Source organism: Protopterus annectens, chromosome 3.part0, assembly GCF_019279795.1.
Source record: "Protopterus annectens isolate FY-2018-M chromosome 3.part0, PAN1.0, whole genome shotgun sequence".
NCBI classification, from domain to species: Eukaryota; Metazoa; Chordata; order Ceratodontiformes; family Protopteridae; genus Protopterus; species Protopterus annectens.
Window position 1 is genome coordinate 254,074,071 of NC_056731.1, and position 16,121 is coordinate 254,090,191.

The following is a 16,121-nucleotide window of genomic DNA, read 5'->3' on the forward strand; positions in this document are numbered from 1 at the left end:
ATGCCCCAGGGTTCCCACTCCTCTTTTCTTGATGTACTGGAAAATATTAGAGTTCAACTAAACACTCTAATAATGGGCGACTTCAACTACCCCACCATTAACTGGGAAAACTACTCATCTACCAACTCCTTAGCTCAACGCTTTCTGGAATTCATAAACTCCAATGCCCTGGATCAACTTATCCACACCCCCACCAGGGGCAACTATATCCTAGACCTAGTCATTACCAACATGAGTGACCGGTGTTCCACACCTGAAGTCAACTCCTCGTTGGTCCAATCCGACCATAGGCTAATCACCCTTGATATCCACATCCCACCCCCCCATTAAGGAAACACGAGTGCATGGATCGTACTATCCCAAACAGATGCTATCCTCCAAAAAAAGGAAGCTAATCTGGTGGTCCCCTGCCATTAACAAACTGTACAACAGAAGGAAGAAACTGTTGCAAAAGAGAGTAAAACCCCATGAGTGGAGGAGCTCCATGGTCAGCCTCAGTAAGAAGCTGACATCCCTTATAAGATCCTCCAAAGCTAGCTATGAAAACAAAATTGCCACTAATGCTAAGGACAACCACAAAGCATTCTATAGCTATGTCAAGAATCTAGATGACAACACCCAGATCTGCTCTGAGTTACAGCACAACGGCATGAAAATTACAGAACCAACTGATATTGTCAACATCCTGGCAGATAGGTTCAGTGCTAACTTTACACCCCCCCCGACCCCCTAAAGGGCCCATATCCATATAGGAAGAATGCAGAGTCCCTGTAATCACAACTACACAGGTAAAAGCTGCACTCCCTAAAGCCAAAAACATAGCATCCATGGGACCGGACAACATCCCAGGCTGCGTTTTACACGAACTTCAGAACGAACTGGCTCCCCACCTAAGCACCATGTTCAATAATAGCCTTGCATCAGGCTTTGTGCCTACTGAATGGTGCACAGCAACAGTTATCCCACTCCACAAAGGGGGAGCCACCACTGATCCCAGGAACTATCACCCTAATAGCCTGACGAGCCTGGTCTGCAAGACCATGGAACGTATCATCATGGAACTCATAAACAAAGACATTGGTAACCTCCAAACTCTGGGTCCCATCCAGTTCGGGTTTGTGAAAGGCAGATCATGCCTCCTGAACCTGATCGACTTCTTTGAGGCAGTCACCAAATCCGTAGATGAGGGTAAGGTGATTCACACAGCCTATCTTGACCTCGCCAAGGCTTTCAACAACATCCCCCATTCTGGAATTATAGCTAAACTCACTAAACTAGGTATAAACCCCTATATCACAAGATGGGTTGCCAACTGGCTCACTGACAGAACCCACACTGTAAAAGTTGCAGACTCCAAATCTGACCTCAAACCAGTGACAAGTGGAGTACCACAGGGTTCAGTCCTGGTTCAGTCCTGCTTGGTATCTACTTCTCTGAAGTACAGGCTGACACAGAGGGCCTCTGGATAATGAAGTTTGCAGATGACTGCAAACTAGGAGCCATAGTGGAGTCCCCAAATGATGTGGACATCCTACAGAAGGACCTCATTGAGACAGATGCCTGGTGTCAGAGCCATGGCCTCAAGCTCAATGCCAAAAAGTGCAATGTCATCCTCTTTGGTAAAAACTCTGTACCCATGAACTACCACATAGGCTGCAATATACTTAACACTGAATGTGTGATAAGAGACCTTGGGACCCAGGTTGACAGTAGTCTCTCCTTTGATAGTCGCATCACCACAGTAGTTAGGAAGTCCGTCTATGTGGCACACCTCATCATAAAAGGGTTCTCATCCAGAAAAAAAGAGGTCATTGTTCCCCTCTACTCGACACTCATTAGACCCATTATAGGGCACACTGCCCCTTTTGGAATGTACCTCACAAGACATCTGCAGCAGCTGGAAAGGCCACAGAAGTACCTCACAAAGAGGATTACTGGCCTCAAACAAATGCCCTACACTGACCATCTCAAAAAACTCCAGCTTTACTCTGTAGCATATCGCCTACTCTGAGTTGATTTCTGCCTAACATATAAAACTATGTCAAACCCAGAGCTGTTGGGCATGCTACACCTAAAGAAATCCCAATCCCTCTGAGCTGCATGCTCAAGGGACCTAAACCTTGTCACCACAATAAACAGGACATGCTGGAGGGATAGATTCCTGTCCCAGAGACTTCCCATACTCTGGATCAGGCTACCCATCTATGTCAAGCAAAGTTCTTCATTAGCACTCTTTAAGAAAAATCTTGATGAGTGGATGGGAAATAGGAAATACACCCTGGGGATCACTTCTGTGTCTCTGCTTGATGGTGGCACAGGAAAATAACTTTCTTGGGTGGTGTAAGCCAGGGAACCTTGTTGGCTAGGCTTACGTAGGCCCTTGGGCTGATAGCCTAGTACCTACCTATGAACCTATTGGTGAAGCAGCTTTTGATTTAATTACAGCATTTAGTCTTCTTGGGTTGGAGTCTATCAGCATGGCACATCTTGACATGGTAATATTTGCCCACTCTTCCTTGCAGAACTGCTCCAAATCTGTCACATTATGAGGGCATCTCTTGTGCACAGCCCTCTTCAGGTCACCCCACAGATTTTCTATTGGATTTATGTCTGGGCTCTAGCTACGCCATTCCAAAACTTCAATTTGCTTCTGGTGAAGCCATTCTTTTGTTGATTGGGATGTATGCTTGGGGTCATTGTTGTGTTGAAAGGTGAAATTTCTCTTCATCTTCAGCTTTCTAGCGGACACCTGAAGGTTTTCGGCCAAAAGTGACTGGTATTTGGAACTGTTCATAATTCCCTCCACCTTGACTAAAGCCCCAGTTCCAGCTGAAGAAAAGCAATCTCAAAGCATGATACTGCCACTACCAAGCTTCACCATGGGGATGATGTTCTTTTGGTGATGTAAAGTGTTTTTGCACCAAATGTACCTTTTGGAATTGTGGCCATAAAGTTCAACCTTGGTCTCATCAGACCATAACACATTTCCCACATGCTTTTGAAAAATTTAGCCAGGCCTGGATGTTTTTCTGTGTAAGAAAAGGCTTCTGTCTTGCAACCCTACCCCATAGTCCAGACATATGGAGAATACAGGAGATTGTTGTCACATGTAGTACACAATCAGTATTTGCCAGAAATTCCTGCAGCTCCTTCATTGTTGCTGTAGGTCTCTTGACAGCCTAATAATTACAAATAAATAAAGTTCACACCATCAGTCTTGTAAACAATGGGGCAAGTTTCTTAGCTCTAGTATACTTTTCAGTGAGCAGTAATACTTTAATGCAGGCTTTCTAAATGAGTTCAACTTTAGCTGACACATAAGTTCTTGTTTTTTTAAAGTATTTCGGATGTCTCATTCAAGTTCAGTGAGGTCTATCTGATTAAGTATTTGAATTTAAGCCCTGAGTGTCTTCTGTGTAGTTGAATGTGTCTGGCCAGGGCATTGTTGCTACATTTAGATTATAGAATGCATTTTAAGTGGGAAAGATTATTAATAAATTGAAACAAAGGATTTTAAGTCATCTATCTGAGATCTGGTCTTAATGGAGAAACAATACCCAGGTCAGACATCTTCAACTCCACAGAAGACAGTCTGGGTTAAAAATTTAAATACACAGTGTTTGAGCTTAACTAGACACATTTTGAGTATTAGGGGCAGATATACTACATGTTTATATTGGCTCCAATATTATTACATTCATTAATTTTAAATGGGATCCTGTTTACTCATTTTTTCTGTGATAAAAATGTACCAACAGTGTGCCCTGCTGGATAGAAAAAGAAATACACAATGCATTTTTGTAACTGTTTAAATGTACATGTTTTAACACAGGAAAAAGAGAAAAGGTTAATCTCAAACTTTGAAAATAGTTTGAAATTAAATTACCTGGCTTAGGCCACAAAGATTGTATCTTACATTTCTCAATGCAGCCAGAGACAAAAAGTCTGTACTAAGAAGCCTCCTGCATTGTCTTTGGGGGAAGTACTTGTTACTCTGGATGGGTGGGGGTTTGAAATTGTTTTATGACATCCAGGAGCTGAAGCAAATCTTAGCAAGGCTCTGTGTGTATGTATTATTTACACATATGTGCTAAATCCTGACAGCTTCTAGCCAAGAGGGAAAGCATGGTAACCAGAAGTAAGATGACCAGATGTATGCAATGTCATTCTGTAATCCATAACTAAAAATGATATTTTAATACTAAGTGAGATTGAAGTCTCATAGCACTTTGTTTGTGTAACCTAACAAAGAAGGATCTCTCACCTACTTCATCTTGCCTTGCTCTAGTAAGTAACCAGGGAATAATCATTCTTTAGATTAATCAGGAAAATATAGTGAGATTAGTTTAGTATTGCTTTTCTGTAACTGTGTGAACCTGTCCACCTGTATTATTTTTAATATTTCCTGTGACTGGAGCTTTGGTGTTTATTGTAATTAGATATTCAGTATTTTCATGCTCTTTTATTATTTATTATTAAATATATTTAAACTTTTCATTGTGGGCTGGCCTTTTAGATAACATTTTAATCTCTGAGAGTTCTTATATATATTTGGTGACAGCTCTGGCCACTTCAGAAAGCCTTACTGCATTGGCCAAATGTTACCATTTGTATTAATATTAATTTCACTCAGTATAATTGGGTACCCTTGCAAGAGTCTTAGTGTAGCTGGCTTTTGAGTGTCTGGTGGTGGTGTAACTACCTTATAGTCTGGCCAAAAGCGGGCATAGCTTGTAAATCTGTGGCAGGGAGTGTGTGTGTGTGTGTGTGTGTGTGTGTGTGTGTGTGTGTGTGTGTGTGTGTGTGTGTAAATGAAATCTCAAACAGTAAGTGTGTCAGCTGCTTGGAGCAGGGACACAAAGACCTAGCTTCACAGAGAGGGTGCTGGAGAATTTGTCTTGGACACTCAGCTGAGGTCTCAACCCTATAGCTGTACCAGTGGGGAGTCTTACTGGGGACCTGGAGGGAGACAGATACAAAAATTTGGACCCCAGACTGAGTGTGTTCCCTGTGTGCTCTTAAGGGAAATTGTGCTTGATGCAGAGACCTGCATCTGAAAATACTGGGTGTATCCAATTTTTGTTCCAAGTGAACATCCCTCTCCAGTGCCAGTGGTGAGGATTCAGACTCCTTGATTACTGGCCCAGAGTGGGGATGTCACACATACTGTTAAATGTAACTTTTAGTACATCCCCCAATGTTTCATTTATACATACTGTCATATGTAACTTTTAGCACCTCTCCAATGGTTCATTAGAACACATTGTCATATTAACTTTTACTACCTTCTTCCGTGTTGCATTAGTACTTATTGTCATGTGTAACTTCTAGCATCTCCCAAATGTTTCACTAACACATACTGTCATATGTAACTTTTAGCACCTCCCCAATGATTCGTTAGTATATACTGTCATATAAAAGTTAGACATGACAGTATCTACTAGTGAAACATGAAAGTAACATATGACATAATCAGTACATACTGTCAAATGTAACTTTATCACCTCCCAAATATTTCATTAGTACATACCATCATATGTTATTTGTAGTACCTCCCCAATGTTTCTTTAGTACACACTGTCATATGTAACTTTTATGTTTCACTTGTAGATACTGTCATGTGTAACTTTTAGCTCCACCCTGATGCTTCATTACTACACATTGTCATAAGTAACTTTTAGTGCCTCCCCAATGTTTCATTAGTACGTACTATCATGTGTGACCTTTAGTACTTCCACAACATAGCACCTCCTCAAATGTTTCATTAGTGCATGCTATTATATGTAAGCTTTAATACCTTCCCCATTTTATTAGTACATACTGTCATATGTATGTTTTAGCACCTCCCTAATGCATAATTAGTACATACTGTTGTGTGTATCTTTTAACACCTCCTGCAATGTTTCATTAGTACATACTGTTGTATACAACTTTACCAACTCCCCAACATTTCATTAGTACATACTATCATATGCAACTTTAAGCACTTCCCCAAATGTTTCCATGGTACATATTGCCATATGTAAATTTTAGCACATCCCAGAATGTTCCTTTAATACAGTCTACTCCTGTTCTATGTAACTTTTAGAACCACCCTTAAGGTTTCATTAGTACATATTGTTATATGTAACTTTTAGCTCCTCCTCCAATATTTTGTTAGTACATACATCCACTGTCCTATATCATTTTTGCAACCTCCTCCAATATTTCATTAGTACATGCTGTCATATGTAACTTTTAACACCTCTTCCATTGTTTCTTAAGTACATACTCTCATATGTAACTTTTAGCACCTCCCCATTGTTTCATTAGTAAATATTTTCATATGCAATGTTTAGCACTTCTCCCAACATTTTATTGGTACATAAAATCATATATAAGTTTTAGCACCTTCCCAATATTTTTTGGTACATAATATCATGTTTCTTTTAGTACCTTTCCCAATGTTTCATTACTACATGCTATCATATGTAACTGTTAGCTATAAGACATCTCTGTGAAGGTGGTGAGAAAAAGTACATACTACATTATTTTAAATTTATCTCAATTTTTTTTTTTTAAATACATTTGAATGAATTCCATAGTATTTATACATAACATCTTAAATAACTATGTACACTACACTATTTGCATTAGCCTGACACTATGGCAGATCTTAATGTATACAGTTACTTTATAAGTATGTCCAATCCATTATCAGATTGTCTGTTCAATTATTGTATAGTGTCAATCAAAGATAAGTCTTTTCCCCAAGGGTTGTTGATAAATGGTTTTGTATAAATTCTTAGTTCTTTAATTTTCAATAATTATCTGATCTTCAGTAGGCTGTAGAAGTCTCCCAAAGTTGGTATTGTGTTTGTATTCCATCTTCTTGTTATACACTTCCTTGAAATTGCAAGTATAGTCCATACTAGATACATGTTTGACCTGTTCAAATGAGGACCTTTGTTCACATTTAATAATACAAGAGCTTTAGTTAAATAAAATGATTCAATAAATAAAGCTTGTAGAAAGTTATTAATACCATTCTGAAATGGCTTAATTTTAACACAAAGAAAATGTGGTTCCAATCTGCATTGTGTACTTGGTCACATCTCCAACATATGCCTTTTAAGGAATAACTAATTTTACTGATTCTGTCTGGGGTTAAGAATGCTCTGTGCAAGCATTTCCAATTAAAAACTTTCCAGCATTGTGTAAAGGATGTATATTTTATCGATAATAAGATATTTGTTTTAATATCTTCAGTTAACTGCATTGAGTGTCCTTTTGTTATATATTTCCAATATGAGGATTTGGGTGTTGTTTTATAGTTTATCAATATTTTGTAAAATTTTGAAATACTGTTTCCTATGTCAAAATCATTATATATGATTTCATATATGTATTTCATAAATTTAGGTATTTCTTTAAATGAAGAATTGTTAATTATTCTACATAAATCTTGCAAATATGACAGAATACTCTGTAAAGTTAGCCAGTCCTTTTGTGGAATTTTGCATATTGTTTTTATTACTTGCATATCTAAAGCTTTTAGTTCTTTGATACATTGGATCCAACAAACAAATCCTTTCTGTTCTCTGGAATTAATAATTTATCTATATATTTTATGTGGAAAGTTCTTTGTGACTATAAATGGGGTTAAAAGATCAAACCAGATTTTTAAATCTATATTTGCATTAATAATTTTCCTAAATGAGTCAATGTAATAATTAATCATATGAATTTTAGTGGGTTTAGTTATATTGTATTACATACTAATACATAATATGTGCCATAGCAAATTGTTATATGTTATTTGAAAATTTTTTTGTAAATCAAATTCATTTATTGATATTACAGTTAGTAATTATTTCCAATTTGCAGAGTAATTTGGATTTATCCAATCTGAGATTGTTTTAGAAATTGATGCTTTTATATATGTTTATACATCAGGAAAGTTTAATCCTCCCTGTTTCCGTGGTCTGATATGATGTATTAAAGCTATTCTGTTTCTTTTGGGAAACCATAAACATTTTATTAGGCATGAATTTATTTCCTTAAGCATATTCCTTTTGTTTAACAGTTGTATTGCCAAGAACCAGTAGAAAACAGAGTAAGTCCAGAAAAAACAAACCCAATAAGCCAGATGCTGAACCAAAGAAGAGCACCTCATAGAATATAAAGTCCTTCATTATCAAAGTATTAATGCTGAACTTATTACAAATGGCGTTTTCGTCCAAGTGCCCCTCAGACTTCTTCAGACATAATATTTAAATAGGAAACCACAAACAACTCCACCTTATATACCTTCATGTTAAATTAATTAATAAGCCTAATAAAACCATTAAAGGCACACTTCCACAATAGTACAATTCCTTAAAGAATCAATACAATTTTTTTTAAAATGTATATTATATGTTATAAAATAACTTGTAGCAGCACTTATAAACCACATATATAAAACATGTAAAATTGTGACCTGGTCATAATATAAATAATACATACATAACATATATTTAATAATATATACTTGTATATAAATATATGGATAAATATAACTATAGACTTTTTTCATTAACACTAAAAGTTAAAGCTTGGCAGATCTAAGCTTCAGTAGGGGTAATATAGAAATAAGGTCATTAAGCCCGGGGGGGGGGGTCTATTTGCTTCCAATGTGACCTGCCAAAGAGTTTCTTTAAATTCTAAATTAGTCTCCCAAGGACCCCCTATTATTTCTTTAGGAACTGTTTCAATAACAGAGAAAAAGAATTTGGCATTGACACATTCCAATGCATGTCTATAAAGAGCATTCATATTATTTCTTTTTTTGACATCATTCAGGTGTTCATATATCCTACGTTTCAGATGCCATTCTGTTTTTCCAACATAAAAGTTATCACATGATCCACGTTACCAAATAAACCAGTCCTTGAGAGCTACAGTTAGAATAATTCTTACTAAACAAAGTTTTTTGTCTTGCTGTAATATATGTACATTGGCCACATACTCCACACCTATCGGTACCTCTCCTTTTATGTGAAAAAACTTGGGCATTAGCAGCATATTCCAATAAATTCGTAATATTTTGTCCTTTCCTGAAAACCACATTTAAAGGTTTGTTCTTTAATACATCCAGGTCTGTCAATTCAGAAAACTTATTCCATTCCCTTTCAATAATTGCCTTGACCTGATAAGCATTTCCACTAAAATTAGTTACAAATGCCCTACCAAAATCTTGTTGGACTGATTTCTGTATAGAATCATTACTGGAGGTAATAAAACCTGCATAACTCAATTCCTAGATATTTTAAGGTAGATTCTTGTTTCCATATGATGTGAGCCCCCTTAGTCTGCAGTTCTTTTTTTTAGTTAAAAATAAAAATTTTGATTTTGATTTATTAAAATAGAGTCCTGAAGTCATGTGAAATTTGTCAATTAATATATCTAATTCTTCTAATGTCTCCTTTCTTGTATTAGATAATTTTAGTAATATGTCATCAGCAAATAGCATTACTTTAGAATTGTATTGTTCATAAACATCTATTCCTTTGATTTCTATATGGTTATGAATTGAATCTGCCAATATTTCAATAGCCAGAGCAAATAGAATCAGTGGCATGGGGCATCCTTGTTTAGTGTCTTGTAATATGGATAGATTCAGAGGTAAAAGGACCTAACTTGACATACTCTAAATTATTTGTATATATATTCTTTAGGAGATGAACAAAGGATGGAGGAAATTCAAATAGCACTAAGATTTTGAATAAATAGTCCCACTTTAGGGAAGCAAAGCCTTTCTCTATATTTAAGTCAATAATGAGTGTTCCTTTATTTTCTTTATTAACATACTCTATACGAGAAATTATCCTTTTAATATTGTCATGTGTGTATCTATGATATATAAATGCAGTTTGATCATTATTTATTGTTTTGGATAGTGGTATTTCATTCTGTTAGTTAATATTGTAATAAATATCTTATAGTCATTATTTAATAATGATATAGGTCTATGTGAGGTACAGAGGTTTGGGGATTTGTTTTCTTTTAGGATTGGTGTGATTAAGGAATATCTCCAAGAGGGTTGTATTAAAGCTTGTGACTGAATTTCTAATAGACTTTTATCAAAGAGGGATAGTATCTTTGAAGGGTGCTTGCAGATCTAGTTTTAATTTTTCAGGTATTTTTTTTATTAGAACATTTTTCATCTAGATTTAATTGATCAATATGTATATTTTCTTTTAGGAAATATTCCATATAGTGATTTCTATAGGCACCAAGAATGTCACCTATATCTGAGACATTTTTCCCTTTCTTTTCATGGAAGGTACTTTTAATGTTATTAGCTTTTGATTGTATTTTGATTCTTGTGGATAAATTATGCAGATATTTGGGAGAGGTTGCCAAGGTATTAATTTTTAGATTTTGTAAAGCTAAACTAGTTTTATGTGTTAGAATTTCATTGTTTTTATTGTTTAATACTTCTACTTTCTTTTTCATCTCCAAATGATTTTGATTTTTTTAAGCTTTTACTGACAAAAGTTTGGATTATAGATCTAATAATTCAGAATCCCATTCTCTGATTAATTTTTTATACCAAGTTAGGGTTTTACCATATATATAAGCTTTTAATGAGTCCCATATCATTATTTTATTTATCTCTGTGGTGTAATTAATATCTAAGAAGAACTGTAATTTAGATAATAACCAGGGTATGAACTCTTTAATTTTAGTTATATATGCTGGAATTCTGGCATTAAAGATTAATGGTTTGTACACATTTTGAAGTTTTAGTATCAATGAATTGTGGTCTGAAAAGGGGCAGGGAGTGTTTGAGATATTAATGATTTTAGAGTGTAAGTCATGGGCAGCAAATATTTTATCTATTCTAGTTTGGGTACCAAATCTGTGATCTTGATGGGAAAACAACAAAGATGTATCTTCTTTAAATTTGAAAGTATCTACAAGAGGAAATGATTCTACCCACTTGTTTAAAGCTTTTGATACATCAGATGTACGCAGTGTCTTTTATTTGTAGTTTCAGAAATATCAAATATACAGTTAAAATCTCCTCCTAATATTAAGTTGCCTTTATAATTATTGGTAATGAAATCCAAGAATTTTTTAACAGTTCCTGTTCCAATGCGTGGGAACCAGTATAGATTGGCTAGGGTCCATATTCTGTTATTATATTTAACTGTTACTAATGCCATAAGGCCTTCTTTATCTTTATACGTATACATGATTTCTGGGTTTATCACATTTGTTTTCCATAAAATTGTTACCCCTTTTGTCTTTGTCTTATAAGTGGGTTGCGCCAATATCATATATTCCTTAGGATTCCATTTGTAATTGTCATTTGTTTTGAAATGAGTTTCTTGAAGGAAGACAATTTGTGCTTTGTTCAGTTTTAAATATTTTAGTAGATTTGATCTCTTGCTAGGATTGTTTAAGCCATTTGTATTTAAAGATAATAAAGTTAAATGCATCTTAGGTTATTTAGACTAAGTATTTTTTGTTTTATTGTGACTATTAAACATTTTACTCTGACAAGTATAAAGTATATGTTTGAGCTTTTAAAGGAAATTATCAGTTTTATACTTTGAGTGTTTACCAATAAAGTAATATTTTGATCAGGCATACAAAAATGTTTTTGTGAAATAAATTTAAATTAATAAATGTTAACAAAACTAAGATCTGCACTAGCCATGGAATGAAAATCATTCCTAATCTGATGGATAAACCTAAGTCCATCAGATTATCACTCATACCTTGACAATCCAGAACATCTGAGCTCCATAAATTGAATTATCATATAGAGAATATTTATAATAGGAATAAGCAATATTTATATTATTTTGAACAGATATAGTACTATTGCAGATTAGACAGAATTCTAATACAATATAACTGTCTACTTATTGCATATGCTATTAATATTTACATGAAAGATAGTTGACAAGCAATTCAATCATAGTAAAGTAGGAGGTATCATATATAAAACCTCCGTAAAAGATTATAGCACACAGTTATTTAACATATTCACCCTTATTGATGGAGTCTTCAAAACGTATTACTTAATATAAATAGATGGTAATAATATTTATATCTAATGTTTATAATACAATGTATTTTACTAGATATATCAGAAGTTATATTTCATTGTTTGCCAGAATTTAAGTAATCACTTTGTTTGTTGCTAACTTACTTAAAGCATCAAGTTTGTTTTATGTAAACATTGATGAAAGTGCATTTTAATTATCAGTGCATCCCTCTTCCCCCCATTTCCTACACATAAGGATTTCATATTTGTCATTTCTTATTATAAAATGAGTGAAATTATAGGTTAAAAACAGAAAAAAAATCACTTATTGTGATTAATGATTATAAATTACCTTTCCATATTTATAAATTGCCATTTTATGGCATATACTGAACATTTTTAGATTTAAATGGCAACATTCTATTTTGTTTAATCAGCAAAGGTTAAACTGAGTGATTATTGTCAATTTAATACTATTTGTTCAAAATGTGATTGTTACATTTTGTGACATTCCTAGTTTAGGCTACTATTGTTTCCCTTGAACAACTTTGTCAGTTTGATGCCATGTATAAAACATTAGTTACCTTGGTAACAGCTTAAGTATTATGTATGGTCAAGATGGGTTACAAAACGGCAAGTCAAGTTAAAGCAGTTATATTACCTGCTAATCACATTTACTTATATGAGAAAATTACCATGCTTCCCCTTGGTGTTCAATATAGTGTATGTCATTTATGACAAGTTAAAACAGTAGTGTTATTACACACAAGCCCATGTTATTATACTGAGTGTCTATTGTCAATTTAATACTATTTGTTCAGAATATGATTGTTGCATTCTGTGGCATTTCAAGTTCAGGCTTCTATTGTTTCTCTTGAACAACTTTGTCAGTTTGATGTCACGTATAAAGCATTAGTTACCTTAGCAACTGCTTAAGTATTATATGTGGTCAAGATGGGTTACAAAAACTACAATTCAAGTTAAAGCAATTACATGACTTGCTATGCATATTTACTTATATAAGAAAATCATCATGCTTCTCCTTGATGTTCAATGTAGTATATGTCATTTATTACAAGTTAAGACAGTAGTGTTATTAAACACAAGCCCGTGTTATTAAAACCTGTCTTTAATATCTAAATTCAGCAGACTGCTTCATCTTATATGACAATTATATATTTTTTGTCTAGATTTACTAAAATCATACATTATAATACTATTGTGTTTTTTTTTTTGGCTGTTGCTTAGTTATTTGAGAGACCAAAGCTGTAATGCTTATTCTTATTATTAGCTCCTTCTAAGCATGTTTATACAGTCCATAGACATTAAATTATGAGATCCTTCTAGCTTCTTATTTGTTATAAGTATTATTTCCATTCTTACATGCACACATATCAGTACTTCTAACACGGGCAGCAATGCCCATCCAGTTTTACCAGAATACCATTCACTAGTTCATGTGGTGTATTTCCAGGCTGTTCTTAAAATATCCAAACCAATATTTGTCCTGTTCCATTTTACCAGCCTGTTCCATACAGTGGGCACTCTGCCAGTGAACCACTCAACACAACTTCCATTCCCACAGATATTTCCACAAAGGAAATCTGATGACTCTCTAGCACTTCCCAGCAACCCCAAACACCCCTAGAATCAGCTATCCCCATTAAGCTCACCTCCCAGACCACTGCAAAGGGTATTGCACAAGACCAAGTGCTCTTAGTCTTTCACAATAAATCAGACTCCCACTCTTATGTAAATCAATATGTGTACATGTAGTTTAAAGCAGCTCTTTTATTTGATATATATATATATATATATATATATATATATATATATATATATATATAAATTTTTTTTAAACCAAAAACTTCATTGCTGAGAATCATCTCAGAGGCTCCTCAGAGCTTTTAATCATTATCGTCACTCTGTCTCAGTTACCATAGCAACCCGGGAGCTTCTGTTTCTGTTAGTGTGTTTGTGTACTGCATACTAGATGCTTGTGATGCACCTGAAGCAAAGCTTCATTTCATTGCAACTTCAAGCCTAAATTCCCTCTCTTTCAGTGAGGCAACAGCCAGGAAAAGAACGGAGAGCAAACAGATAAAACAAAACAAACAAACAAAAAAAAACCTTCCAAGAAGTTGCCACAACATGAGATAACACTTTCTTCCATCCTTCCCACCTCTCACTCAGCAGATGTATAAATAAACTATTCTCTTCCAAAATATCCCAAATCACAGTTTTATCTACTCCCTTCCCCTGGATCCAGGCTAAAACACCAAATGTCTCTTCCTAATACACATGCATCAGTAAACCTCAATCACAAACCGCAACCCACAGCTTCCCGGAGACGAAAACAGTAACATACAACAGCTACCAGACACAGCTGCTTCCACACATACCATGTCAGGCTTAATTAAACAGCACTCCAAACTATGATACCTGCCATAATTGATATTAACTATGTTTAGACAGAATAATGATGACATTTGTACTAAGAGCTTACTACTATTATTTAACCAGGATATACATGACATTTCTAAATCATACTTTAACTGAAGAAGGCATGAGTCTCCATGACAGCATTTTTTTTTTCAAAACTGTTACTGCTATCATATATGATGTTAATTTGTTACATTTGAGTCTGAACTCTGATGAAGGTTACCTTGTTAAATTAGTTAATTAATTGCTTAAATTATTATAAGTAACATGAATGAAAAATGAGCAAGTTAAGTATTCATTGATTTCAAGTAGGGGAATAGAAACTTCTATGTTTGTATTATAGTTTGCTTTGGCTTAGCTATAATGTAAATAGTAACTCATCTTGACCTACCTTTGTTTGTGAAGAATTACTGGACTCTTTGAACATTCTAAATAAATCATTACTGTTTCTCAGTTGTTTAAGAAAACCTCCTTTTTTAAAATAAAAACAGATGACAAGTGATGTACCATATCAGTTGATACTTTGAGAGATGTAGTTGTAAGAGTTATTTTTTGGGACAGCTATCTTGGAATCAGTTTTGTCTTTCTTCTTTCTAGCATCAGTCCAAGGATTTGTTTCTTTTATTCTTTTAAGAGTAGGGGCCATCCATTCCATTTCTTCTGGGATAGACACTATGTTGTTGTTTTTGATGAATATAGTAGCTTCTTCTAAGTCATTAAAGGTTCTCATCTCATTGGCAAAAAATATTTTTATCATGGCTGGAAAGGCCAGCTGTGCCTTAATGTTGTTGTGTTTCAACAGTTTTATTATTGGCCAGACTTTTTTTCCTTTGTTCTAGTATTCTGAAAGAATAATCATTGTCAAACATTATCAGGCTTTGATTGTATTTTAAAGGTGATTTTCTCTAAGCAGATTTAATACTAGTTCCTTGTCCAGAAATGAAAGAAATTTTATAACTATGGATCTAGGTGGAGTATTTATTGAGTTAGAAGCAGGTTTCCTCAGTGCTCTATACACCTTTTCAATTCCAAATGAAAGTCCCTTTTTCAAGTCTAAAAAGTCAGGAATCCAGGTTGTTAAAAATGAAATAATGTCTTCACCTTCAGTGTTTTCAGGCAGACCAAAGTTCCTTATGTTGTTTTTCCTTTCCGAGTTTTCTAAGCCATCTAGTTTGTTAAGCAGCCATGTATTCTGTTTAAGCAGAAATTTTTTTGGAATTCTTCCTCTTTGAGTCTCCCTTCAATGTCATTTACAGAAGTCTGTATATTTGTTATTTTTGAATGGTGTTGTTGTAATAGTTCCTTAAGAGTATCAGTCTGTTTCTGAGAATTTAATTTGAGGTTTCCTAAGTCATTTTTAAAGCCACCCATCTTTAAAGATGGTTCCTGTAAGGTAGATGTCATCAATTGCAGTTCTTTTTTTCAAAGCAGCATCTGGATGAGAATTCCTTGAGTTGTTCATATTCAGTGACTCAATATATCTCCAAGTTACTTGACAGGAAAATGTTTGTATATCTCCACCAAAATTGATATTTATGTAGTTTACTAGTTTATCTATCAATTTCTGTTGTTTTAAACTTGAAAATAATAAAATGTTCCTATATTATTATACTAGTTTATGGAGCTCTCAAAATTCACTGCTCTCAGTTGGCCATCT